Genomic DNA, 27,602 nt, shown 5'->3' on the forward strand with positions numbered 1-27,602 from the left:
TCACAAAAATCTGCAAGAACATCAGTTTAGAAACCCACGTGGCATCAGACAATTCTTGGTAAGAAACATGTTGGTTATTCAAGCAGAGTGTTATCTCATTTAAGCATTCAACGAATCATTTCAGAACCAAACCTCGGCTAAGCCATCAAACATTGTACATTTTCAGTCCTTTATACACAGACTCTGCCTCATTCAGTAAAACTTGAAATTGTCTTTTATTTAAAGCCCGAGCAGAAATGTAATTAACAACTTTGGTAACTGTTTGCATCACTTCCTGCAGTTCCTTCAGGCCAGCTTTTGCACATAAAGCCTCCTCATTATGATGCAATGGAAACCTATCAGTGTATGACCAACTTCTTTCGCAAACAGATTTACAAAACCTGCCTTCTCACCAGTCATGCAAGGAGCACCATCAGTGGTGACAGACACTACTTTTGAAATGTCAATTTGTTGAGAAGAGAATTCGTTCATAACTGCTTTACATATTTCAGCCCCGGTAGTACGCTCAGGTAGAGTTAGAAGGGCAACCATCTCTTCACATATTTTATCACCTTTACAAAGTCGAGAAAAAATGGCCAGCCTAGGTGACAATGTAATGTCTGTACTTTCATCAAGACAAATAGAAAAAAATTGACATGAAGACAAATCTTTTGTTAATTGTTCAGCAGTATTACTCTCCAACTTAAGTATCCTATCTTTAACTGTTTTCCTGCTCAAGGACAAATCTTTAATGCGCTGAATAATCTTTTCTTTTTCTGAGAGGGTTTCACGTGCCAGCAAAAGTTACTGGCGTGCTATGTTTGGCATGCGTGCCAGGGGTTGCCCACCCCTGCTCTAGGATCTCAGCTGAAACTTCCACTTTAACATTTCATTCCACCTGAATAAGGAGGTTTAAACAGCAGAGTACACCAGGGATTGGCTCTAACGCATTCTTATGAAATAGTCTGGTAATGATTCAGGGGTGAGCATGTGTGTGAAATATCCAAAGTGACATATGACATGAAACTTTCAGTTAGTAAAATGCCAAGTGCAGAATAAACTGCAGGAAGATGGCACCAGGCTGGATGAGTGGGCAGAGACATGACAGATGAGTGTTCAAAGATACACTAGAAGATGCTTTCCAGACAAATAATTCAAACACCGTTTTCAGGGTAATGGTCTCCAGGGCATTAGTCATGACCCCTTGAAAGGATGGGCTTCAGAAAGGTACAAAGTTGTTCACAAAATAAGGATCACTTGAGATACAATTAGAAGTCTTCAGGAGCCCAGCCGGCGTGGCTCAGTGGTTGAGCACCGACCTATGAACTAGGAGGTCATGGTTCGATTCCCAGTCAGGGCACATGCCCGGGTTGTGGGCTCAATCCCCAGTGTTCCTCTCTGAAATCAATAAAAATATATTAAAAAGAAAAGTCTTCAGGAGACTGTCAAGATTTTTTCCCCCATTGAAAAGATGAGGCATTGGATAGCTGGTACAATTCCCACTAATAAAAATAAATGCCCTTCAGACAGGAATCAGATAAGCAGCTTGTTTCCGCAAAAGCTGAACTGTAGCCAGTTCTCATAGAAACTCATTTCATAAATACTTCCCTCTTCCAGAGAGAGAGAGAGAGAGAGAGAGAGAGAGAGAGAGAGGATAAATGGATTAAAAATGTCCAGGAAGGTGCTGAGGATTCTGCTTGGGATTACCCAGGGGGAAGGACCATCTGTTCCCTCTAATAGGTTAACTTGCTCTACTCTCTCTGTATTTCTTCATCAGGACTTTGCAGTTTCTGCATAAGATCAAATATTTTTCCCACTTCCCCTTTTATATTATTAAAATACCACAATTATTTGAAAAATCATTTCCCTGCTCTATTGCTTACAGTATTTATCTTAGGAGAGAGGAAATATTTTATCACAAAAGATTTCATGACATCTCTATGGCTATACAAATATTTATGTATCTTTTTAAGTGCCTTGATTGATTGGTCTCAGATCCTCTCAGATTTTATCTGATTTCAATCCCTGCTTTATTTCCTATTTAATCCTGCTTCCTAGGCCACAAAGGTCACCTTCAAAATAACTATGACTTTTGCTCAACTGGTGTGGCTCAGTGGTTGAGCATCAACCTCTGAACCAGGAGGTCACGGTTTGATTCCTGGTCAGGGCACATGCCCGGAATGTGGGCTTGATCCCCAGTGTTGGGCATGTAGGAGGCAGCCCATCAATGATTCTCTCTCATCATTGATGTTTCTTTCTCTTTCTCTTTCTCTTCCTCTTTCTCTTTCTCTTTCTCTCTCTCTCTCTCCCTTCCTCTCTGAAATCAATAAAAATATATTTTTAAGTGTTATGACTTTTATGTCATGAAAACACCAAACATAACCATCACTTAAATGACTTCAATATGAAGCATGATTAAAACCCAATGTGAGTAATTTTCAAGTAAACAGGATGTAAAGGTAATTCCAGAAGAGGAACTCCACAAATCTTAGCATTGGAACAAGCACATAACTTTCATCTGCTGAATTCTTTGAATATATGTGCTATAATATTTATTTACAAAATCGTTTAACACTTTTATACTCTCACCTCATACTTGGTATTAATATGCTATACAGTATCTCATATTTGGAGTAAAACACTTTCTTGTTTTAATGTATTCATGTAAATAATAGCATTCAGAAGTGGGTAGATTTTAATTTTTAGTAGTCTCTTGTTTTTATTCCATACATTCTCACATCTATAATAATAAAAGCATAATATGCTAATTAGACCTGATGTCCTTCTGGACGTCCTTCCGGGACGAAGCAAAGTCTACAGAAGGTACTTTCAACTCCCCTGTGAAGGGCAGTACTCTGCAGTAATTCTTTTCTGGCAGGCTCCTGTAATTTTCCATCACAAATGAGTACTCGAGCTCCTTCCAAGCAGACACACCTTCCATGTGCTCTAAATACGTGGCTGACCTTGAAATGGAAGTGGAAACCAGCCCAAGTCACATTCTACTTTGCCCTCTCCTGCTCCGAACATTTTTATATGGGAACATCAGCTGAAAAGAAATCAACCTTAAACCAAAGAATGAGGAAGAGCCACACCCAGTCTGGGCAGAGGGTGTGCATAGAAGATAAGCCAGTCTGACCTGCTTGCCTCGCTGACCCAGGGGATGGCAGGAGGTTGGGCACTCATCAGGAAGAACTTTTCCCCTAAAGGATGTTGAGGACACTGAGTTTTATACCCCTGGGAGACAGGGAGTGTTCTTATCCCCATATTTACAGGTGGGAAAACTGTACTTCAGTTGTTTTTAGTACCAGTTGGGGAATTGGCCAACTGCCTGAGTGAGTCATAGTCCAGATGCTCAATCCTACAGCCATGAGGGCCTAATGTTCTTGTCACTACTTGCATTAGCTGTGCCCAGCACACACCCTGAATATTTGATAATATATGCTTAAAAAGTAACTCCATATTGTACTGATTATCACACAAATATCAGTGTTTGTGAATATTTATTTTCAGTATTTGCATCACTAACCCTCACTACAGTACTGATTTTCACCTCGGCCGTTTGTGCCAATATAAGGAAGCATTGGCACGGACATTGGAAGTGGGCAATTCGCCCACCCAGCAGGACCATGCTCCTCACACAAATGTGCCAAACACTGAAATTTGCTGTCACTTCATTCCTCTACAAGTAAAGCTAAAATTGAAGAAAACTACCACTAGGGGGCAATAAATATCTTATCATCTGGTCTGAACCAGAGATAAATTGGTGGCCAGCAGCCATATTTCGCTTGATTCAAATGGTTTGTTGGCATGTTCATTTTAAATTTAAGTCCACATTTAATAATAAGGAGTGTTCGCATAACAATAAAGATTTTTTCAGTTTTTCTTGGAAAAAGAATGAGAAGATCTAGCAATTATTGGCTCTGTGTTTCCTCACAATAATGATTGGCTGTCACTGAGTCCAACCGCTCCATTCAGACAGCGAGGCTGTCTCCAGCATTCATCATTCATATAATCCATGCACACGTGCTCCCCCCAGCCTGCTACAGGTTACCCACCTGGCCTCTGTGGCATTCACGTTTGTGAACTCCTCATCCAAATATTTAGGCTAAGGCGGGAAGTATGGTTTTAAGAAAGATTGTATTCACTAAATGTTAGGCTTCCTTAAGTAAAATTTTAACTTTGTTTTAAAAAAACAACAACACTGTATTATCACAGATACAATAATTAAACATTACATGTTTGAAAGTGACCGAATTTTAGGTATGATTGGATGTATTTATCACTAATGTTTAACTAGCTTATTCTAATTCTGTTCTTAATCTCTGACGAAAACAGAAATTTGGATAGTCAGTCTAAACCCACACCCTGAAGGAATCAGGACCCTCCTAGAGAAGCTTCCAACCCACCTGGCACCTGGCCATTCTCTTAGCTGCAGGGGGAAGCAAGAATTGTACAGCTGCCATCAGGGTCTTGCTTAGATGCAGCCTCCCAACTTCTTACCTATTTCCTTCTCTCTCTAACAGGTAAGCTTACTCACAATCAGAACGGGCAGAGAGAGCAAGTGATGGTCAAGAAGGGCTTTGGCAAGGATACAGTATTTCTATTTCCAGACTCCCAGACTGCCCTCACTGATTAGGGTCAAACTTTCTGGTCTCCTAGAGAAATTTACTGTTGCTCTACAGAGGTAGTTTGGAGTGGCAGACAGAGATCTAGGTCTGAGAAAGGTGTGGTTTGAGTTCTGACTCTTATCACTCGCTGACTAGACATTTCTATTGTGCCCTGAGGCTCAATTTTCCTGACTATAAAGTGGAGATGTTACTATTTGCTCTTACCATTTCCCCATGTTATTGTTAAAAAGAAAATAAAATAATACAATGAAAACAAAGTGTAGAACACTGTATAATACAATGTGTTAGAATTTGAAAAATGCTTGGGAGGCAAACGGGCCTAAGATGCCTATTTTTCTTATCTAAAAGGTTTAGTAATTAAGATGCAGGTGAGCAAAATCCTCACAGTGAAAGAGACTTTTGGTAAGAGTTAGTGAGTCTTTGGGAAAGGAGCAGGCAGAGTAGTCAGCACCAGGAATCTGACTCCCCACGTAGGTAACAACTGTACTCAAATCTGCCTGATATAACTATTTGGAGTCTATTAAAGGCTCCAAAGTTCCAGGAGAAGGCTTGAAGGGTAAATTGTGGTTATTTTTTACAATGTCAGCTCTGAGCATAGTAGCCACTACCCAGGCCCCCACCCGTGGCAGGCAGCTGCGCACTCGTTCCTGGGCAGCTTGCATGCAGCGTGCCAGAGCCAGCATGGGGTTGGGGGGTGGGGGGGTGGGGGGGAAGAACACTGTCCTCCAAATATCCGGATCTGCTCTCTGATTGCTGACGGCTGTTTATGACCACAGAGGAGCAGACAAAGAGGCAGCTGCCATGTGGTACACCTACCCTCCTGCTGCAAGCCCCTCCGCCTCTGGCTGAAGTTAACTTCCATGGGTTCAAAGGGCTTACCCTTAATTTTTCTCTCTTTTTTTTTTTTGGAAGGCATACATTAAGAACTAGGACATCAAAAGCAACCACATATACAAGGGAAATTAATTAGAAAGTCACTGCACATATCCAGGCAAAGGCACAGGCTCAGAAAAGACCTGAGAAGACCTTAAAGTTACACGTCTGCCTGATTCTCAGTACAGAGACAGCCTACAACAATAAAAAAACCAAACCCCAAAAATAAAAACAGAAAACCCTAGGGAAGGAGGAGTCTTATTGCCAGAGTTACCAAATTATTGGATGTAAATGTCCATTTTTTTCAACAACCAAAAAATTACCAGGCATACAAAGAAACAGGAAAATATGGCCCATTCAAAGGAAAAACTAAACCAACAGAAACTGTCTAGATCAGTGGTTCTCAACCTTCCTAATGCTGCGACCCTTTAATACAGTTCCTCATGTTGTGGTGACCCTCTATTTCATTGTTACAAATTGAACATAATTAAAGCATAGTGATTAATCACAAAAACAATATGTAATTATATATGTGTTTTCCGATGGTCTTAGGCGACCCCTGTGAAAGGGTTGTTCGACCCCCAAAGGGGTCGCGACTCATAGGTTGAGAACCGATGGTCTAGATGGTGAATCTACTTGACAAAGACATTGAAACAGCTGTCTTAAAGATGCTCAGAGAACTGAAGGAAGACATGGAAAAAATCAAGAAAATGATGTGTGAATGAAGAGTGTAGGCAAATATAAAGACTAACAGATAATGCAGGTAGACCTTAGAGGTGAAAAGTCTTAGACAATGAAATGTGAGTAGGGCTGCCACAGTCAGACTTTTAGTCTGAGTGTTATGCAGATACTTGATAGAGCAGTCAGGGGAACTGAAATTCAGACCCAATTTCACTTGTCAAACCTCATGTCTTGGGGAAGGGGGGAGAATGGACTTTACCCCTAAAAACAGGTACCTTTTTCTAATTCACAGAAAGACACTACACAGGCTATCTGTGCCCCTGACTCCAAAGGTGTGCCTTTAAAACTGAAAGTATTAAAGAGAGAGACAGTCGGTGGTGCTGGTACTCTGCACTCAATCAAGGGTCTTCTTAACAATTTTCTCACATATTTGGAATTCAAATGTATATTTTCAAGACTTTCAGGTATGTATATCCTGGGCTTATAATAACCAGTAACAATAGATTTTTAAACGTGGTGCTTAAGTTCTTCATCTATTTTAAGAGAATACTTTAATACTATATGAGATAATCTATAATAATAAAAGCATAATACGCTAATTAGACCAAAAACGACCTTCTGGACGAAGCCAGGGCAGTGAGGGCCGAGCCCCTTGCACGAATTTTGTGCATCAGGCCTCAAGGGTATTAAATGAAACAAAATACCAATGTCTTGTTTACCTTTATATTATGCTATAATGTTTTAAGAATCATATTATTATTATTATTATCATCATAATACTTGAGAAAATCACCAGGCTCCAATGTAAAACATGGTCATTTATTATTTGAATAATAAATTCCTCATGGTAAAAGAAAGCAGCTGTGCACTCATGTTCATACAAATTGTAGTGTGAACCTAAAACACAAAACCTTGTGTACATGTATATTTTATGAAACCTAAAGTTTTATAGCTTTTTCATGTGCCTATCTAAGACATGGTGTTTTTTGGTTCCATAAGTGTCAAAATTCATTAAGTGTGCATTGTGCAAAGCATTGTGGAATTAAGCAGAGAAATATACGATTTCTGCCTTAAAAGGGATAGGTTATTTTGGCATTAAAATATCAGTTTTAATGAAGATTATAACAGCAGGAAGATGAGTCGAATATGAGCAAAATTGTACAGCTGTCTTCTACTGTTTTGATTTGTCTTTGAGGAGAGGGAGGGGGCGAGGGGAGGGAGGAAGAGGCATGTGGAGATATTGCTAATCCTCCCATGACAGGATGACAGGATGACAGGAGAATGCCAGGAGTGATATGCTGGCTCTCCAGATTGCCAGAGGCAAGCAAGTTATGAAAGCTGAGCACACCATTGCCTCCAGGTCCAACCGTGCTGGGCCCCGGCCCCAGTTCTCTCAGGCAGTAGTGCTGCGAGACTGACTATACAATGCTCACTGCCAACGCTCCCCATACGTCCTCACAGCATAGCTGTGTTCTGTACACCACTCCCACCCCCTTGGAAAGTGTCCCCCTGTGATTTCTGAGTCACCAGCAGGGTCCTCACCTGCACAGAAAAACCAAGTCCTTCCTCTCCCGTTGGGTTCCCTCTTGCCAATGTCCGCGGCACCTGACTTCAAGGACCTGCTGCCCCGCGAAGGACAGTGAAGCAGCCTTGAGTGGCCTTCACTGGGCAGAGCCTCGAAGGGGAGCCCCAGCCCCTCTCCAGGCAGTGGGCTTCCGAGGCCCCCTGCTGGCACCTAGTGCCTCTCAAAATAGAACGCCCTCCCTTCTTTATGCCTTTAAGCAAAAACCTGTCTCAAAAAGAAGCGGCAACAGTTCTCTCTGTGTTCCCACTCCTGCATCCCTCGTCCAAGAAAAATGTTTCCTTTCCCTGCCGCTGAAATGCACGCAAACACGCGCACGTAGGCCGTCAACCCGAGACTTGGGGATGAAACCTCGCCCCACGCTACCCCGCCAGCCACTCCTCCTACCACCCCAGGATGCTGACTGCCCTGCTCAGGGGAATGGCCCTTGCTTTATATTTGTGTAATTCTGGGCATGATTTTCTTTTAAACAGGAAACAGTTTAAAGATGAATGAATATTTACTTGTGGAGACCCAAACACACAGAAAAAACTTCACAAATTTTGAAGTTCAGCCTCAGCCAAGACCCTCTATTGCCTGTGGGTGAAGACATCAAGAGTCGGGAACATTGAGTTTGGTGGTTAAAGTCACCCAGGCAGCGGCCAAGCCGGGGAGAGCCCAGGGTGTCTCCTTCCCAAGCTCATGCTCACCTTGGGAGAGGGAGAGGAGAGGAGAGGAGGCTAAGCGAGGTGTCGTTGGATGCTTTTCCCTCTAGGAGAAAGAAGAATGAATTTCTCTGTTCTCCTTTGCCTAGTTTTCTTGGTCATCTGCTTGGTATGTGTCATTTCTGGCTCCTGCGTTTTCAACACAGCCGGCTCTTGTCTCCTGAGCGTGGCGGCTCGGTGGTTTTTCTGGAAGCTCAGCCTGGGCCTCCTCGGAAGGGAGCGTCGGCACAGCCCTCCCCACCGTAAAAACACGCTCTGTTTCAGCGGAGGTGGGTAACTTATGATTAAGTCTCGTTTTATTATGGCCTGAATTGTGTCTAAATTCCTTTCACTGGTTTTCTTTCCAACTTCGCGTGTTCCGGTCCACCTTTTCACATTCCTATTTTTATCTTTTGAATAAACTGATTGTGATGTGCTCCCTGGATCCCAGCATCACTGACTTGTGCTTCCTAATAAGTCAGTGTCTGCAGGCTGTCATTCATGTGCAAGCCCTCTCCTGGAGCATGGCTGCGTGGAGGTGCTGCCACAGGGCCCGCCATGGGGTCAGACCAGGACCAAGGCCCCCTCCCTCTCCCTGGCCCAGGGCAGGGCTCCTTCCCCCAGCTTCACCAGGAAGTAGAACGTAGGCACGTGTCAGCTTCATAACTGCCTAGGCTGCTCAGTGTGCCGTGGGAGAAGATATTGGGGGTTTGTGGTGGCTGTCTTACCACATTCCTGTGAAAAGCCTGCAGACAGACGGCTCCACTCAAGGGCCAAAAAGCCTTCCTCCAGCCTGTCACCTGCGGGGCTGTCCCTGCTAGAAGGCGTCAGTATCAAAAAGAAACCCCTGGGGGGCAAGATTCCTAGGACGTGTCCCCAGGCCCAAGGATTCTGTCCTTTTTGGATAGAGCCCCAGGACCCTCCGGCAGCACCCACATAATCCTGATGCAGGCTGTGCAGAGCATTCTTCGAGAAATTCTGATTACAATTTCAGAATTAGGCTCCTTATTCTTTTAAAAATCCTCTTCTTTAAACTGTGGGTGGATAGTCAATTTTAAGGAATGCTAGAGGAGGTTAACAAACAGATGGGGGAGCGGGCCAGATTCCTTCCTTCCCACCTCTACCATTCTATGATTCTGCATTTTTTAGGCTGTTATAATACATCAGAATCCACGGAATTCAGGCTCAGTATGGAGAGACAGCTTGGCATCTTTTTTCCCTAACTGAAGAATCTGCCAGATGAAGGCTTATATTAAACTATAGATACTGTATATATAGAAGCAGCTTTGGTACCTTTCTGGAGTGACTCTGCTGATGAAATAAAACCACAGACTGTGGTCTAGGTCTGTCCCCGTTCTCACCCTGTGGGCAGTAGGCTTGGTTTTACAGGATTAGGACTAGAGTGAACAGTCTGTAAAGAGGAGCAGAGGGGGAGTGTGCCTGAGGAATGCGGTGAGCCCTGAGCCTTAGAAGCTGAAAGGGCGGGCCTGGAGCATGGGGACAGGGCTGGCTCACTCCTGGTGGCGCAGACCGGGCTCCAGTGGTGTGATTTTAGAGCCCAGGACACCTGGGCATGTCATTTCTCTACAGGGGTTAAGGTGGCTGAGTGCCAAAGCCTCAAACTGTGTAAAAATAAAACTTAAAGATATGTGCCTGGAACATGATCTCTCATACTATTATAGATAAAGGATTTCCATGAACGTTTAAAGAAAGCTGTTTTCAATGTGGAGGGCGGAAATTGCCATAGAAAGTTGGAGTGGTGGGGGTGGAGGTTGGGGAAGGATGCAAATAAAAATAGATCATTATCACCATGACATAGTTCTTCTTTTTTGTTCTGTTATAATGATGGCTCCTTTTATTTTATTTTATTTAAGATAATTCAACTACTTTTATTTATTTACTAGTGGCCCAGTGCATGAAATTTGTGCATGGAGGGTGGGGGGTGTCCCTCAGCCTGGCCTGCACCCTCTCCAATCTGGGATCCCTCGGGGGATGTCCAACTGCCAGTTTCACAATCCGGGACTGCTGGCTCCTAACCACTGACCTGTTTGCCTGCCTGATTGGCCCTAACCATTCTGCCTGCCAGCCTGCTAGAGGAGGACTCAAAGTGGGCAAAAAAAAAAAAAAGAGGAAAGACTGTCAATCTAGACAGACAACCAAGGCCAGAGAATGCAGAAGAGAAGGTACCTAGCGTAGTGGCTGGCACTTAGGAACAGTCATAAATATGCATGAAGGAAGGGAGGAAAGATAGGCTTTCCTATAAAAGCTCCTATATCATTGGAAGAGGCGATGGGCTATAAAATGTGCTGTCATGATAAAATACAAATGTGACCAAGTCCAGAATCCAACCAGAAAGGATTTTAGTACTGCCTTTCAGAGGCCTGTGCAGAAGCACAGCTCGGGAAACTAGAGCAGGTGACTTAGCCATTGGTAAATGATTCAAAGGCTCATGTGATACGAACTAGAAGCCAGGTACAAAGACACGCGTGCAGGGGTGTTTCTACCGAAAGCTAAGGGGAGGCAGGGCCTTGAGGTACTTTTTGTTCATAGTTAGCGGCCCCTTCTCTTCCTCTTTCTAAAATCCCTCTTTTCACATAAAGTTCAGTTTTGCTCCAGAATCATTTGCAAATATTGACACGCGGTGGCAGAGGTGGGGGGGGGGGTGGCGGGGGGAGAAAGGACGCTAGTTAAAGAGAAAGCAGGAAGAGGATGAGACACAAAGGCACAGTATTTGATGGAGGCATTTTCTTTCTCTTTTCCTCCTGGAGGCTGGCTCACGAAGAACCCCCAAAGTTTGCCACCAGGTTGCCTGGAGTAATGTTTTCCCATGTTTCATTTGTGTGGGAGAGAGATCTTTTGATAGGGGCAGAAATAGAATACTGGGTGACCGCTATAATTGTAAGAAATATTAATCATACCCTGTTATTTTGTTCTGATTAAAGAAGGCACATTCTAACCTGGCTGAGAGGTGCACATGGGACCTGGGAGCTCACCCGGAAATGTGGCCCCTCCTGTCCATCTGGGAGCTGCCTATGATCATGGAGAGATTAACAACCTAGTGGCAGAAACCGGAGCTGCCAGCCCTTTGAAAGCCCCCAACCCTTTGCAAATCTCCAGCTCCCATTACCTGTGAACTGCCCATTTGGCATTCCCTTTTGCCTACATCACCATGTAATCTTTGTCCTTCTACCCAACAGAAGCAGCTGAAAGCTTATAGTGGGGGGCAGAGCAGATTTTTATGGATGATCTGCTACTCTCCAATACTGCTGGCAGGATTGGAATAAACGCGCATATGATTCAACCCTGTCTCTGCTTAATTGGCTCAAGTAGCAACAGGCAGCAGGGACCCACTGATTGTCCAGTTACACTTTTATTACATCCGCAGGTAGATTCTCCAGCAACAAGCACGCCCTGCACCCTTCTCTGGGCCAGCCTGTGGCCGTGAGAGAAGCAGGCCTGCTATCCTGGCCCTTATGTACCTTACAGTCCAGGCGGGGAGAAATGGTCACATAGGATTATTCATTCGATTGAAAGGAAAGAACAGGTGATAGAATTTTAACGGGGAAACACATCTGAGGAAGTGACATTTAAGCTGAGACCAGAAGAGTACGATTTGGCCAGCAGCAAAAAGGTTAGATGAGGGTTTCAGGCAAAGGGACAGCATGTGCAGAAGCAGTGACAGTCCCCAATTACATTCAGAAGGGCCTCTCCGGCAGCAATGTGGCTCTGAGCAGTGCAGTCAGAAGCTATTTTTGCACAGCATTTTACATAACATTTATAGAGTATCAACTGTGCATATTAAATAAGTTGGGGTTGATGCCTATTACATAGGAGATAAAGCCTCCAAATCTCCCCTTGTGCTCCTACCGTGTAGGAGCCATGAGGCAGCCCTGCCCATCTGAAGACCTGGAAGCAGGCAATGCGGCCACAGCATAACCCTAAGGCGAGACTGGCTGACGCGGTAGCTAAGACTTTACTAGTAGGCAGTGCCGAGGCGGCCTTGTGGGAAGGCTATGAATTTTTAACATTACCCTTACTGCAATGGGAAGCCATTCAGCTGGGGAGTAGTAACAAGACCTGACTTACAGCTTAAGAAGATCACCTGGGTTTCTTAATAGAAGTGGACTGCAAGGGACAGGAAGCTGACATCTGGTGAGCTCCTGGGCCTGTCCCTGAAGAACACGCACACACTACTCACTGAATTCTCCCCACGGTCCCCCAAAGAGGTGCTACTGTTTGCTTTACAAGTGAAGAAACAGAGTCCCTTTGAGAAGCAAGGTAAGGGTGCAATTTGTGTTATCATTGTGCAGTTCATGCATGGGGCAAACTATACACCCAATAAAATTACAGGGATTGTTTTACCATAACGTTCTGTAGGTGGGTGATTGTCATATCCAGAATGCAGTGACCATGGAAGGGTTAATATGGGTTTTGGCAGCAAGAAAGTGCCTGACCCTGGCTGCTGATCTGAGAGAGAATGAATACAGCCATGTTTGATTGAAGCTATTACAGCATTTTGCTCTTAAAACCTCTCTTATCATTGTTAAATGTGCGAAAGGCCTCTTTTCACTGTTTTGATCTTTTTGTCAGGTTGTTTTCCAGGAAGTGGTTGCTAGGAGTGAAAGAGTTATTATTTAGAGATAAATGGAGCCTAGATATCCCATTCCCTTAAAAAGTACACCCCCCTCCCAAATAAAAACCTACAGTAATTGACTTGAAAATTATTTTCGTGACACTGGTTGTGCCAGTCCACCTGCTTTCTATTGACACTGCGGTTATCTCCTTCTGCTAATGGCTCTCTAAAAGCACACACCAAGCTTCGCACCACTATGCTGTCCTGGGGACCGTCAGAGGAGTCCGGCTGTAAAGCTCTTAGAGCCAACAGCTGCTTCTAAAGGCAGGAGCATGTGTGTGCCGAGCGGCTCCTGAGCCCCCTGCCGTGGGTCTGAGTGCCAGCTGGCCAGTGTATGAATTACCCGCAAACATGGTTGCCTTATATTCTGATAATGTCTGCCCCTGGGGAAAACCCCACTGAGACTCACATTATAACAACCAGATTACAGTGACATTGTTCCACACACTGGGACAAGTTCCCACCCAGGCTCTGAGGTTCTTGGCTGTATATATCCCATTGCCCCTTCTCGCACCATCCCTTAACAGTATCTTTAATTATTAATCTAAAGGTGCATGTGCCCTTTATTGCTCTTGCAAAACTGCCATATGCTAGGCGTTTATAGCTTTTGTCTAGTCACTGGCCTTACAACAACCTTTCACCTGTTTGATATTTATAGTGTGTCACCTTGAAAGTAATGCCCATAGTATCTGTTGGAAAAACAAGAGACATGAGAATTCATCAGCAAGTGTCAACTAATCTCCAGACAAAAGCCACAACTGCATGTAACCCGTGCTCAGAATCACACTTGGGACTCAGACAACACCTTTGAGGTCACTTAGTTCAAGCTTCCATTTTAGAGGCAGGGAAACTGAGGCACTGACAGGTCAAGACACTTGCCCGGGTCAACCTGCTAGGGCAGCGGCTGCCAACTGGTGGTCCATGAGGTCCAAAAGGTTGGCGACCACTGCGCGAGGGGATGGCCAGCCTGGAGCTGGAACTCCAGTTGCCTGACTCTCACAGTTCAGAAAGCCTGCAGAGATCTATATACATTATTAAAGTTTTTAGAAAATGTATTTTTATTGATTTCAGAGAGGAAGGAAGAGGGAGAGATAGATAGAAACATCAATGATGAGAGAGAATCTTTGATCGGCTGCCTCCTGCACGGTCCCCCCTACCCCACACTGGTGATCAAACTCACAACCTGGGCAATGTGCCCTGACTGGAAATTGAACTATGACCTCCTGGTTCATAGGTTGATGCTCAACCACTGAGCCATGCCAGCCAGGCTACATTCTTAAACTTTAAGTAAACAAATTTAGTCTTCAGAAATGGACTTAAAATTTATTTATTCAATTTCTCACTGTGCAGGGACTTGATTTTCCTCTCAACATCTGTGCAGACTCTAGAAAGTTACACACTTGAGGCACTTACCTTGGCCTACTTCACAACTTATTGAGAAAAAAACTACAATTATGAAGAGACAAAGTTTATCTCCATCTTTGTTCCACATCCCCTTGTCTTCTGTTGGTATTTCTCTCAGTGTTCAGGTATCTGAAAATATGTATTCCAACCGGTTCATAGACCCTTGACCTTACATGTTTCCAATTTAGGACAACCCCTCATGTCTAGACCTTTTCCTACCTCATTTCCTCCTCTGCCTACATAAGCTTACCTCTACAGAAACTACAAACTCTTAGCTCCTCCTCTCACGGAGGGTGTTAGCAAAGCTCAGGTGCTAATCAACACCAACATTCTTTTTTTGCCTATCATGAGATGTCAAGTTCTTACTATTTCAGCCACATTCTTGGATTAAAACAATATTTCTAGAAACCTCTGTTAAAATATAATGTTAGCTGGGAGGTAAAAATCCATGAAGGAAAGAAAAAATCCACGAAGGCAGTACTGTGTGAAGGTAGTACAACCTACTGGAATTAAAATCTAAACCTGTCTCTCTCCAAATTGCAAGCATTTTCCTTTGTATCATGCCTCTTGCAGTAAAAATGTAATGACAGCTAGTGTTCAATACCAACGATAGCTAATATAGACTAAGGCTACAGATGTCTCTGGATACTTTTTTCTACCTGGAACACAAAGGTCAGTGACTTTGTGACTGTAAGATTAAATAAAGCTTGGATTATGAAGACATCTTTTTCTTGACTTAAATTACATTGGTCAACTTTAGAGTTAGTTGTGAAATAAGAACAGCTAGTCAGAAATGGCATTCAATCGAAAAAGCATAAAATGTGTTTACTTGAATTCATGAATTCAAATATTTTGGCAACACACTTTTAGGTAAATGGTCATTTTATAAACTGACCTTTATATATGCTGCCAATAGGACTGGCTTCTCAATGATCTTCCTCCTACCTTCCTCTCATATTAGGTGGGTGGATCAATCAGAAGAGAATAAAGTCCCCAAATCACAGAAGTTTAAACTGACAAAGTTTCTCTCTCTAAACTTTTATACTCTGGTAGACAAAGCAGCCAACAGCTTTAAGCATTAACAGTTATAGGGGCATAGGAAAGGAGAGACTGGAAAATTCTGCATTGGCCTGTTAAGTTTATAATCACATTCCCCTGGCCAAAGCAAGTTGCCTGGATCCATCCAACTTCAAGGGAGTACAGATATGCAATCCTACACAGTAAGAGACTGGAAATATTTAGTGGAGAGTACTAATAAGACTATACCAGATTATTTGTAGTTCCCTGAACCTACCATTTAACTTCACTCTTTTTTGTTCTTGAAAGAATGCCCTGGTCAATCTATACACTTGGGTTTTTACCTACCAAATGCCACCTCCTTTCTAGAATATTCCATAACTCCCATCGATAGAATGCATTTCTATACATATTTACCCATAAAAATACATATATATGTGTAAGGTCTATAGCATCCAGAATACTGTATTTAATTAGGAGTTTATCTATCTGTGTTTTGTCTAGCTCCTCAAAGCAAAACACCATGTTTTTTTAATCTATGTAATCTCCTTGGTGGTTGGCACAGGTAGACAGTCACTAAAAACAAGGGGTCCATACAGCCCTTTTGCAATTTGATTTTTAAAATTTCCTCCTCTTTCTGAAATATAATAAAGAATAAATTTACTCAAGATTCAAAAAGTGTCGGAAAGGTTCATTTTTTCTTATATATTTCTTTTATTTTATATGTTACATTAAACAGCCTCAATTATGTGATTGAAAATGTTACTCAAAATGATGGTAGATATGTTGAAAATTAAAAATACTAAATCCTCAAAAAACAAACAAACAAAACCCCCCCACTAAATCCTCCTATCTAGTTTGAAGACAGAGGCACACAGAGTACTGCAATAAATGAAGATATTACCAAAAGAACCCTGATACAGAGAGAAAGGACCCCTTAACTCTGCCTGGACAGGCCAGGGAAGACTTCTCAGAAGAAATGACATTTGAATTCTTAGGAAAGAGGAAGTATATCCAGATGAAAATGGAAAGGGACAATGGTAGGGGTAAAAGACATAAAATCAAATATTTGGTACTTTTGAGGCAAGTTACTAAAATGCTGGACAGATTATTTAACATTTCTGTGTCAATTTTCACACCTGCAAAATGAGATTGTACCTACTTGCCCATCTTCAACGGCTGTTATGAGGGTAACAGCTGTTACCAGGGTAAAAGGGCTGTTACATAAGAAATTGCAGAGCACCATGAAGATGTAAGATGGGGACCTGGAAAGGTCAGTGGGATTTGATAAGTAGAGAAAGGGGCTTAGGACATATACGGTGATAAGAATGGCATAAGCAAAAACTCCCAGGAGGAAAGTTGGTTAGGTAAAGGAAAACTGATCATTTTGGCAAGAATGAAGAATAGCAAGTTAAAGTCCAAACATTAATCAATCAAGCACAAGCATAGAAGTCTAGTTTAACACAAGGGCAAAGCTGGTTGTCTTAATATGGCTCAATATTATTTTTGTTGGGAGAGAAGGGAAGCAAATCTAGAATGAAATGAAAATGATTGTGAGTCCAAACTGAAGGTTAGGTGCTGGCTTCTTATGCTCTCCGTATCTCCAACTCCATCATTCTATTTTAAATAATGCGAGTCATATCATGTGTATATAGGTTAAAACATCCTATACTAATAAAAGAGAAAAATGGTAATTGGTGTACAACCGATACCTTTTTCATTGGCTAATCAGCGAGATATGCAAATTAACTGTCAGCCAAGATGGCGGCTGGCAGCCAGGCAGCTGAGAATAGGAGGCTTGGTTGCCCCAGCGATGGAGAAAGTCAAGGATCCCCGCAGCTGCAGGGCTCTGAGCTCCTGAAGCAACGACTCCAAAAGATACAATGTTTCAATTATAGAAGCTAAAAGATGGCGGTTAATTTGCATACTCAGGCTCCAAGCAGAGCGAAGCCAAACAGCCCTGAAGCAGCAGGGCAGAGAGGCCTCAGGGCCTGGGATCAGCAGAGTCAAGAGGCCTCCCGGCCCCAAGATCAGCGGAGCCGAGAGGCCTCCCTGCGCCGAGATCAGCGGATCTGAGAGGCCTCCCGGCCCCGGTGATCAGCGGAGCCGAGAGGCCTCCCGGCCCCGGTGATCAGCGGAGTCGGAGGCCCCGCGATCAGCGGAGCCGAGAGGCCTCCCGGCCCCAGTGATCAGCGGAGTCGAGAGGCCTCCCGGCCCCGGTGATCAGCGGAGCCGAGAGGCCCCGGTGATCAGCGGAGCCGAGAGGCCTCCCGGCCCCGGTGATCAGCGGAGTCGGAGGCCCCGCGATCAGCGGAGCCAAGAGGCCTCCCGGCCCCGGTGATCAGCGGAGTCCAGAGGCCTCCCCGCCCCGGTGATCAGCGGAGCCGAGAGGCCTCCCGGCCCCGGTGATCAGCGGAGTCGAGAGGCCTCCCGTCCCCGGTGATCAGCGGAGTCCATAGGCCTCCCAGCCCCGGTGATCAGCGGAGCCGAGAGGCCTCCGGGCCAGGGATCAGGGGAGCCGAGAGGCGTCCTGGCCCTGGGATCAGTGGAGCAGCGAGGCTTCCCAGCACCGGGATCAGTGTGACAGGGTGCGGAGCCCCAACCCTCTGATCGGCCCTGCTCTGTGCATGACAGGAGTGGCGCTGCAACCTCCCTATGGACCCTGCCTTGAGTGTGACAGGGGGTGGTGCCCCAACCCCCCAATCGGCCCTACCCTGAGCATGACTGAGGATGGCATCGCAACCTCCCAATCCGCCCTGCTCTGTGCATGACAGGAGGCGGGGCCCCAACTCCCCAATGGGCCCTGCTCTGAGCCCGACCAGGGGTTACACCTAGGATTAGGCCTGCCCTCTGCCACCCGGGAGCAGGCCTAAACCAGCAGGTCCTTATCTCCTGATGGGTCCCAGACTGTGAGAGGGCACAGGCCAGGCTGAGGGACCTCCTCTCCCAACCCCGAGTGCACAAATTTTTGTGCACCGGGCCTCTAGTAGATATATAATTCAGTAGGGTTAAAAAATGAGAGCAGAAGTAGATGTCATAAATTGTTCTCAGGGCAAAGAGAAACACAGACACTATAGGAGACAGAATCTCCTACAGTGTGATTTTGAATCAGTCAGAATGTCTTAACAGAAACCCAGATTCAAAGTGATTAAAATGATAAAGAAATATATCACATGCAACAAAGGGGAGCAGGCATCTGAGCTGGTTGAGTAAGTAGCTCATGAATGTCATTGAGATTACAGATTCCATCGCTCCTTGTCCTGGGTGTGTTGGTTTGCTGGGAGACTAGCTCCTCTCCTGGTAGCAAGGTAGCTGCAGCAGTTTCAAGGGAAATGGGATGTGCATGGCTGGGACTACAGATCTGGGGTAGAATCTGTCAGGGAATAAACCTCATCATCTGACTGCTCAGTGCAGTCAAATTATTCTTGCAGATAATTTGTATGTAGTGTTTTAAAAAATTTAATGAGCTGCTTATGTTTAAAAATCAGTCATATAATTTTATTTTTTTAAAATCATATTTCTTAATTGGATTATGTTTAAGAATCCAAAGAATCCAAAGGTCTGGACACTGTGCCTGTATGCCACGTAGCTAAAATGCGCCGGAATGGATTAGACGGAGCATTCCAATTCTGACTTACCGGAGCTTCATCTTTATCTAAAATAGTACAACCTGTTCTTCTTTACTCAGCTTGCCAATGGAGCCTCTCATTAGGGACATTACTCCCAGAGATTTTATGACCCTTGTGGCATTTTTACATCCATAAACATGTCTACTGTAGGATTTGTACAATGGTTCAAAAGAAATGAGGGCAAAGGCCACATTTAGCTTGAGGGTGTATCATTGCCAACTTTATTATTAATTAGCTGTGTGACCTTACCTACACTAATAAAAGAGAAAGATGCAAATTGACTGTACCTGTGTGACACCCACCAGCCAATCAGGCGTGTGTATGCAAATTAACCCAACAAAGATGGTGGGTTAATTTGCATATACAGGCACTGAGCAGCCGGGGGCGGGCCACAGGCATTCTGCACTGCCCCAGCTTCTCTGGGCTTCTGGGCAGCATGGGAAGGCAGAAAGGCGGCTCTGGCTGGAGCGAAGGCGGTGCTGGCAGCCGGAGGAAGGAAGGTCCATTCTTTTCTTTTTTTTTTAATTTTTGTGCATTTTATTTTTTAAAATATATTTGTATTGATTTCAGAGAAGAAGGAAGAGGGAGAGAGAGATAGAAACATCCATGATGAGAGAGAATCATGGATCGGCTGCCTCCTGCAAGTCCCCCACTGGGGATCGTGCCCACAACCCGGGCATGTGCCCTTGACCGGAATCGAGCCTGGGACCTTTCAGTTCATAGGCTGACGCTCTATCCACTGAGCCAAACTGGCTAGGGCAGAAGGCCCATTCTTGCACGAATCTTTGTGCATCAGGCCTCTAGTTAATTTATAATTTCTATAGCCATAAAGTTTAGCAATTGATACCATCCCTAACAGCAATATTACAAAGATAAATAGCTTCTTTTTTTTTAATCATCACCTAAGGATATTTTTTCCATTGCTTTTTAGAGAGTGGAAGGGAAGGAGGCAGGAGAGAGGGGAGAGAGGAAGGGAGAGAGAAGGATAAGGAAGAAAAGAGAAACATCCATGTCTTACATTGGCTCATTGACTGGTTGCCTCCTGCACAAGGCCCGACTGGGGGCGAAGAGTGAACCTGCAACCCAGGTACATGCCCTTGATCAGGAATCAAACTCAAGACCCTTTGGTATGTGGGCTGATGCTTTACCACTGAGCCACACCGGCCAGGGCATAAATAGCTGTGTAACTTCAAAGGAAGGAAGGATATACATATAAATCCTCACTCGAGGATATGCTTTTATTTATTTTTGAATGAGAGAGAGAGAGAGGGGCATCAATGTGAGAGAGAAACATTGATTGGTTGTCTCCCCCCCATGCACCTTGACTGGGGATTGAAACAACCTAGATATGTGCCCTGACTGGGAATTGAACCTGTAACCCTTTGGTGCACGGGTTGACACTCCAACCAACTGAGCAACCAAGACAGGCCTGGAAGCATGTATTTTATTTATTTATTTTTTTTGAGAGAAACATTGATCAGCTGCCTCCTGCACGCCCCCTACTGGGGAAGTGCCCACAACCAAGGTACATGCCCTTGACTGGAATCGAACCTGGGACCCTTGAGTCTGCAGGCCAACGCTCTGTCCACTGAGCCAAACCGGCTAGGGCTGGAAGCATGTATTTTATACTCATACTTGTTTAATGAAAGAATTACTTACATATTTATGTTTACAAATATAGCCAAGAACCAAATAATTTTTTCTGTAAGTTTCATTTAAATATTAGTCATTCTTACCTTTTGTAAAGTCTTTAGCTCAAGGATAGTGTCTGTTGGTTGCACTCTTGAAATATATTTCTAGGGTAGCTATATTGCTTACTGGTTTTACCAACTAGCATTGATTAGGAAAAATTAAATAAAGTTTAAAAGGAACCTTAAAAATTGAATATTGTATTTGTAATATTTTCTACACTTATAATTGTTAGGGAAAAATAATGGCTTTCAACATAATAAAATTTCTTCAAACAGAGAAAAAGAGAGAATATAAAGAACATCCATAATCAACTACCCAGGTGCCATATTGCTTCAGATTTTTTTTTTAAATCAATCATTACAGATGAAGCTCTCTGTGTACATGTATGTCTTCAATCCCATTCGGCACTGTATATACTCAGAGATAATAACCAAACACTGAATTTGATGTTTATCATTCCTTTGCACATTTGAAACTTTTAAACCAAATGTGTATAAATCTATAAATACATTGTTTTGCATGTTTTACCATTTTATAATCATGGTATCATACTATACACATCAATATTTAACTTTTCTTCCTCCTCAACGGTGTTTTTGAGACTTATCTACTTTAATACATGATACTGGGGATCATTGATTTTAAATAATTTATGTTATCCCAGTATATGGAAGTATCACATTATTTTATTCTATTCTCCTACTCCATTTAGGCTTTTTCTACTATCTGGGGTGCATACGAATAAAATTCTGCCTTACAACACACCACATGGTGTTGTTGCTGTGAGATGCAGCTCTATCATGAATCATGAGCCAACATTTCTGTTGTGGAGCTGCTGTTGCAACTTATAACTGGACAGAGGGAATCACATGCTGACTGTCAATGTCAGATGCTTGAAAAGTAAAGACTGAGTTTGAAGGAATCCAAGCTATATGGAGGATGAATATTGATTCCCTTTTCCCCAGAACATCAAAACACATTACTGTGGACTTGGATGCTTTTTCTCAGATGTCTGAGTTATCTCTATAAATAATGGTTTCAGTGGAGTTTAGTAATTGGCTCCTGCATTGGTAATATGATCTTACCTTCGGATGAACATAAACAGGCAAAAGTCCAGGCTCATTTTTCTTTTTCAGGGTTTAGAAATGTGACCAATGCCAGATGTTGAACCAACATTAGATTTCACAGCATAAAGCCAACACAGCATAATTGGTTTAGAGCTCATACTTCAAAACATTGCTAATTCCCCCAATTAAAATGTCCAAATACGTATGGCATGCTGAAATATCAATCAAACATCTCTTATCTAACCTTTGGTTTTAATCGATCCTGAAAGAGGTCTACTCTGACTGTTCTCTCATTGGTATTAAGTTTCAACCACTCTGGAGGTCTACTGCCTATCTTTCCGAGTTCTCTTTGTAATCCATACTAGTCTCAGGGCTGTGAAGTCTTCTTCACTGAGTTGGATGATTTACTGGTCAAGGTAAGCCAAGTCATTCGACGGTAATAACCCCCAAGTTAAAATGACTTACGGTCAGGTGTCTCTCTCTTCATGCTGTCAGTGGCAGTTACCTTCAGCTTCGTGCCATCATCCTGGGACCCAGGGAAGGACAGCCTCTTTGTGGGACATGCTGTTCTTGCTGCAAAAGAAAAATATGACAGAACCAAGCAATTACTCTTAAAGTTTACGCTCAGCAGTGGTATATATCACTTTCTTCCTCATTTCGTTGAACAAATGAAGGCATAAGGCCAACCCTGCCATTCAACAAGGTGGGGAGGTAAAATCCTACCAGTGGGAGGGACAAAATTAATTAGGAACAGTAATACAATCTACCACAGAGGCTGTTTTCATTCTCAGACAGGTATGGTTTTGACTTTTGGATTATTTATAAAATAAAAAAATTTTAAAGTTTTGCTAATATACAAGTAAGACTTTCTTATCTCTGGGACGGGTGTTAGTTCAATTTAATGCTATGAATTTACAAAAAAAACCCAACAAGCCCCCCCCCCCCCAAAGAAAAACAACCAACAAGCCCTAGCCAGTTTAGCCCAGTAGATAGAGCATCGGCCTGAGGACTGAAGGGTCCCAGATTCGATTCAGGCCAAGGGCACATGCCCCGGTTGTGGGCTCGACCCCCAGTAGGGGGCGTGCAGGAGGCAGCCGATCCATGATTCTCTCTCATAATTAAAGCTTCTAACTCTCTCTCCCTCTCCCTTCCTCTCTGAAATCAATAAAGAATATATTAAAAAACACAAAGGCAAAAACACCACATCTAGAATTAAAATCACTTTGAAAAAATCAATAAATATCTGGAGGCTCTATGCATATAATTTTGATCTACGTATAAACAATATTAACATAAATTGAGCTAATTGAAATATTTACTATATCACTCTGAATGAAGGAAAAATAATTGATTTCCACCCCACTCCCATTGCAGCTATTAGGGGATCCCTCAAAAAGAATTTCATCTATTTTATTTAAATATTTTTTTAAATTAATTTCAGAAAGTAAGGGAGGAGAAATAGAAAAATCAATGATGAAAGAATCATTGATGGGCTGCCTCCTGTACACCCCACACTGGGGATCAAGCCCACAACCTGGGAATATGCCCTGACCAGGAATCAAACCGTGACCTCCTGGTTCAGAGGTCGATACTCAACCACTGAGCCACGTCGGCTGGGCAGTTAGTATTCTAAATGAGAACATTCAAATAGTTTCTTCAAATTTGATAAAAATTTCTCTCACCATTTTTGTGTAATTTCACAAGGGAACAGAGGTTTAATTTATATAGGTAGCAAATGAAAATTTTTTTTAGATTTAATGGTATATGACATATATATTGAGGCAAGTGTTTTGTTGTTTGATTTTCGCTTGCAATTCTTCTTTCTTTAGTATTTTTTAAAAGTTATTTGTCAATAGCTGGTACCTGGGGCACTGAGCCCAGCTTTGCTTAATCTGACTGCTTTTGCAGCAGTCTGTATTTCAAGATACTTTGGAAATTCTTTCTAAAAATGAATTAAATAATCTCATTTTGGGAAGCTAGCTTCTTTTTAAATGGTATTTTATGATTAGAGTTTTTAAAACAATTCTTAGTTTGGCTTTTCAGTAATAGACCTGACAACAAATCACATTGCACAACAAAATGTATTCACTCAGGGGATGAGAGTAATTATTATCATTGGTATTAATTATTATTGCTATTAATAATTATTATTATAGCTAACAGTGCTACTGCCATTGTTCTAAGTGCTTTACATGTGTTGATTCATTTCACCTTCACAAGAATCCATGAGATAAGATACCAATATTATCCCCATTTCACAGAAGAGGGACTTAAAATACTTATTTTAATGCAAATCTAAATTCAGCTTTGGAAAAATAAGTCATGTTTGGCAGGGTTTATCAGTGAGGCTAGGAAGTTGGCCAATTAAAGCAGGAAACCAACAGAAGAAAGGGAAGTAGCAGCAGAAGCTTGTGTAGAGGTTTCCTGAACCTTACTCTCTTCTTTAAATAGAAGAATTTCAAACAAACAAATAAAAAACCTTAGGCAGTTCTTACGAGCCGTTAGTCAAAAGAGAATTGTTTTCTATTTAGCTCTAGGTCAACAAATAGCCTTTTAGTTGTTATGAAGGGCAAGATCTGGAACTTATGCATAGGTTACGTTATGATCCTGAGACATCAGCCATTTTTTAATCTTCAAAAGAACAGAGCAGCTCAGGAACTGTGCTTCTAGTGAGAATAGACACAAAGTGGGTGCGTTCCAACCTCTCCTGTGACGTGGACTGCCTTCCCAGTGGCTGTGAGACCACACCCATTGTAGGCAGCAAAGAGGAAGTCTGAGAGTAGCTCTGAGGACCCAGCCACTTGCTAGTCTGGAGAGGCCTTTGTATTTGTAGCCATTGCACGTGTAAAAAACGTTTTTATAGGGCTGTATTTTGTTTGATATGATATGATTGAAGAGGTGAATAATTAACCTCATGGAAATAGTAATTAACTGCAGTTCATAGTTCCAAAGTTGTACTTGATTAAAAGACAATTAGTAAAGATTAAAAAAAAACATTGTAGCCCTAACCGGTTTGGCTCCGTGGATAGAGTGTCGGCCTGCAGACTGAAAGGTTCCAGGTTCGATTCCAGCCAAGAGCATGTACCTTGGTTGCGGGCACATCCCCAGTAGGAGGTGTGCAGGAGGCAGCTGATTGATGTTTCTCTCTCATCGATATTTCTAACTCTCTATCCTTCTCCTTTCCTCTCTGTGAAAAATCAATAAAATATATTTAAAAACAAACAAACATTGTAGATGAAGAAAAGAATCAAATGAAGGCACTGAGTCACACTTTTATTCTATTTATGGTCATTTCAATTTGCTGTCTCTAACTTTTTCATCGTTCTTCTCAGAGGGGTTGAATTTCATCAGATTCTTCAGTTTTTCATAATGTTAGGAGTAATGTCTATTCTCACCAGTTTATCCTTGAAAGGAGGAACTCTAGAAAATAATCTATTACAAGGTTTGCTTTTTATGTTTAAGTATACTATAAAGTATTTACACCTTTAATCATTGGAAAGAATCTGCATAGAAAAATTAGAGAAACTAAGAGAAAAGAACAGGGAGGAAAATAATAACTGGATTTGTCAGTACCCTGAACGTGGTTGAAAGGAAGGCACCCACGAAACGGATTAAACAAAGTTATACCTAAAGGACGGGAGAACACTCAGGTTTATGTCATTGATAAATCAGACGGGAGAGGTTAGGCAGAGGTAGTATTTATCGTTCTTACAAAATGTGGTGTTCCTTTTCAGGAGTATGTTATTACTTTGATTCCTGTCAAATTTTAGTGACAGGTAACATGAAATAGTAATAAAAGGCCTCTAAATAAATTGCAATTGCCTTAACATTTTCTTTTTTAAATGTGATGAAGTGCTTTACACAATAGCTCTTTCCATGTTCTTCTGGTTAAGGAGCAGATAGAGCCCTGGCCGGTTTTGCTCTGTGGTTAGAGGTCAGGCCCCCGGAGTGAAGGGGGTGAGGTACCTCCATCCCGCCGGGATGGGGGTGCTTACAGGAGGCAATCACATGGATGTTTCTCTCTCTCTCTGTCTCTCCCTCCCTTCCACTCTCAAAAAAAAAAAAAAGAAAGAAAGAAAGAAAAAAATATCCTCGCCCAGCTGGGGTGGCTCAGCAGCGATTGAGCGCTGACCTATGAACCAGGAGGTCACAGCTGGATTCGGGTCGGGGCACATGCCCAGGTGGCAGGCTCCATCCCCAGTGTGGGGCATGCAGGATGCAGAGGATCCATGATTCTCTCTCATCATTGATGCTTCTATGTCTCTCTTCCTCTCTGAAATCAATAAAAATATATTAAAAAATATGTACTTATCCTCAGGTGAGGATTAACAACAGCAACAAAAAAAAGAGCAGATAGAACTTAAACATGGCAAGAGGGTGACATGCCACAGGTGACACACCCTGTAGGGACAGCCAGCTCTCCTAATTAAGAATCTGCTGCAATAGTATCAGACTCATTAGCTTTCTACGGTAAACCTGGTGATCAGTTCATGACGCGCCTGACACACACCCTTCCGGTTTCGTAAAAATCACCCCACAAACCTTTTGGGGGGAAATCTATGCATTTAAACCTACTTGTTCCAAGAAACCATCTTTGGCCCTGCCGGTGTGGCTCAGTGGGTAGGGCGTCGGCCTGTGGACAGAAGAGTCTCGGGTTCGAATGGGGTCAAGGGCACAGGCCCAGGTTGCCGGCTCCATCCCCAGTTGGGGGCGCGCAGGAGGCAGCCGATCCACGGTGCTCTCTCATCACTGAGGTTTCTCCATCTCCCTCTCCCTTCCTGAGATCAATAAAAAAATATTAAAAAGTTCATCTTAAAAAAAACAGGTCTAAAAATATATGTTTTAGAGCGTTGAGCGGAGTGACTGCAGGCTCAGAGGGACACTCAGGGGTCACGACCCCGGCCGCCCCGCCGCAGGTCCAAAAGGGCAGGCGGCCCCGGGGATGCCGGGCTGGACCCCGGGGGACCCGAACTCGCAGGCTCCCATTGGGAAGGGACGAGGCGGCTTTTAACACAGAAAAGCATCTTTCTCTCGAGCTGCTGCCCATTAATGCTTTTTGGAGATCCGGGTGCACATTTTTTTTTTTTTTTAAGGCATTTGGGACCCGGAGAGCAGCCGCCTTCTGGGACTGCCCCTCGCCCTCCGCCCGGCCCGGCCGTCCACATGGCCGCGCCGCACAACAGCGGACTGGGCTCATTTTTTCCAAAACACTTCACATCTGGGCAGTCGCCAGCCATGGAAACTGCCAGCGTCTGGGAGAGGGACCAGGCTCGTCGGGGGCTGCCCTCGCGGGGCCGCGGCCCTCGGAGGTCGCCGCACGCCCTTACCCGTCGCCGGGTCCCGCCGCCCGCCCGGTCTCCTCAGCAGCGGGAGGGAGCCCGGGGGCCTATCCGCCGTGTCCATGACGACCCCTGAGCCCGGGGCTCCGCAGTAGAGCGGCCGCGGGGTGCGCACGGCGAGAGGGAGGCGGCTGCCCCGAGGCCCGGCCGCTCCCCGCCTCGCGCGTCCATTCCACGCCTCTCCCCGCCTCCGGCCGCTCCGCCGCCCGCCGCGGTGCCCACCCAACGCCGAGGGAAGTTTGACTGCTCCAGCCCCCAATCAGAAGAGAGGTCGGGAATCTCAGCCAATAGGAGCTGGCGAAGTGGGCGTGCCCGCGGCGTGGTCCCGCCCCCGGAGAGGGAGCGCGGTATGTCCCCGGCCGCCGCCTGCGCTTCAGCCTCAGTGCGGAGCCCTC

The 27,602-nt window shown here is 43.8% G+C and overlaps 1 long non-coding RNA gene across 1 annotated transcript; it reads right to left on the minus strand.

Annotated features, from left to right (window-relative positions):
• Positions 1 to 2,482: 2,482 nt before the first annotated feature.
• LOC132238064 (uncharacterized) lies at positions 2,483 to 27,569 on the minus strand. The gene is made up of 3 exons (XR_009453720.1): positions 27,196 to 27,569; positions 22,334 to 22,441; positions 2,483 to 2,942 (listed from the first exon to the last, which is right to left on the minus strand). It is a non-coding gene; the product is annotated as an uncharacterized LOC132238064 (long non-coding RNA).
• Between the last annotated feature and the right edge of the window lie 33 nt (positions 27,570 to 27,602).

The sequence above is a fragment of the Myotis daubentonii genome, chromosome 7 (genome assembly GCF_963259705.1).
Source record: "Myotis daubentonii chromosome 7, mMyoDau2.1, whole genome shotgun sequence".
Lineage (NCBI taxonomy): Eukaryota > Metazoa > Chordata > Mammalia > Chiroptera > Vespertilionidae > Myotis > Myotis daubentonii.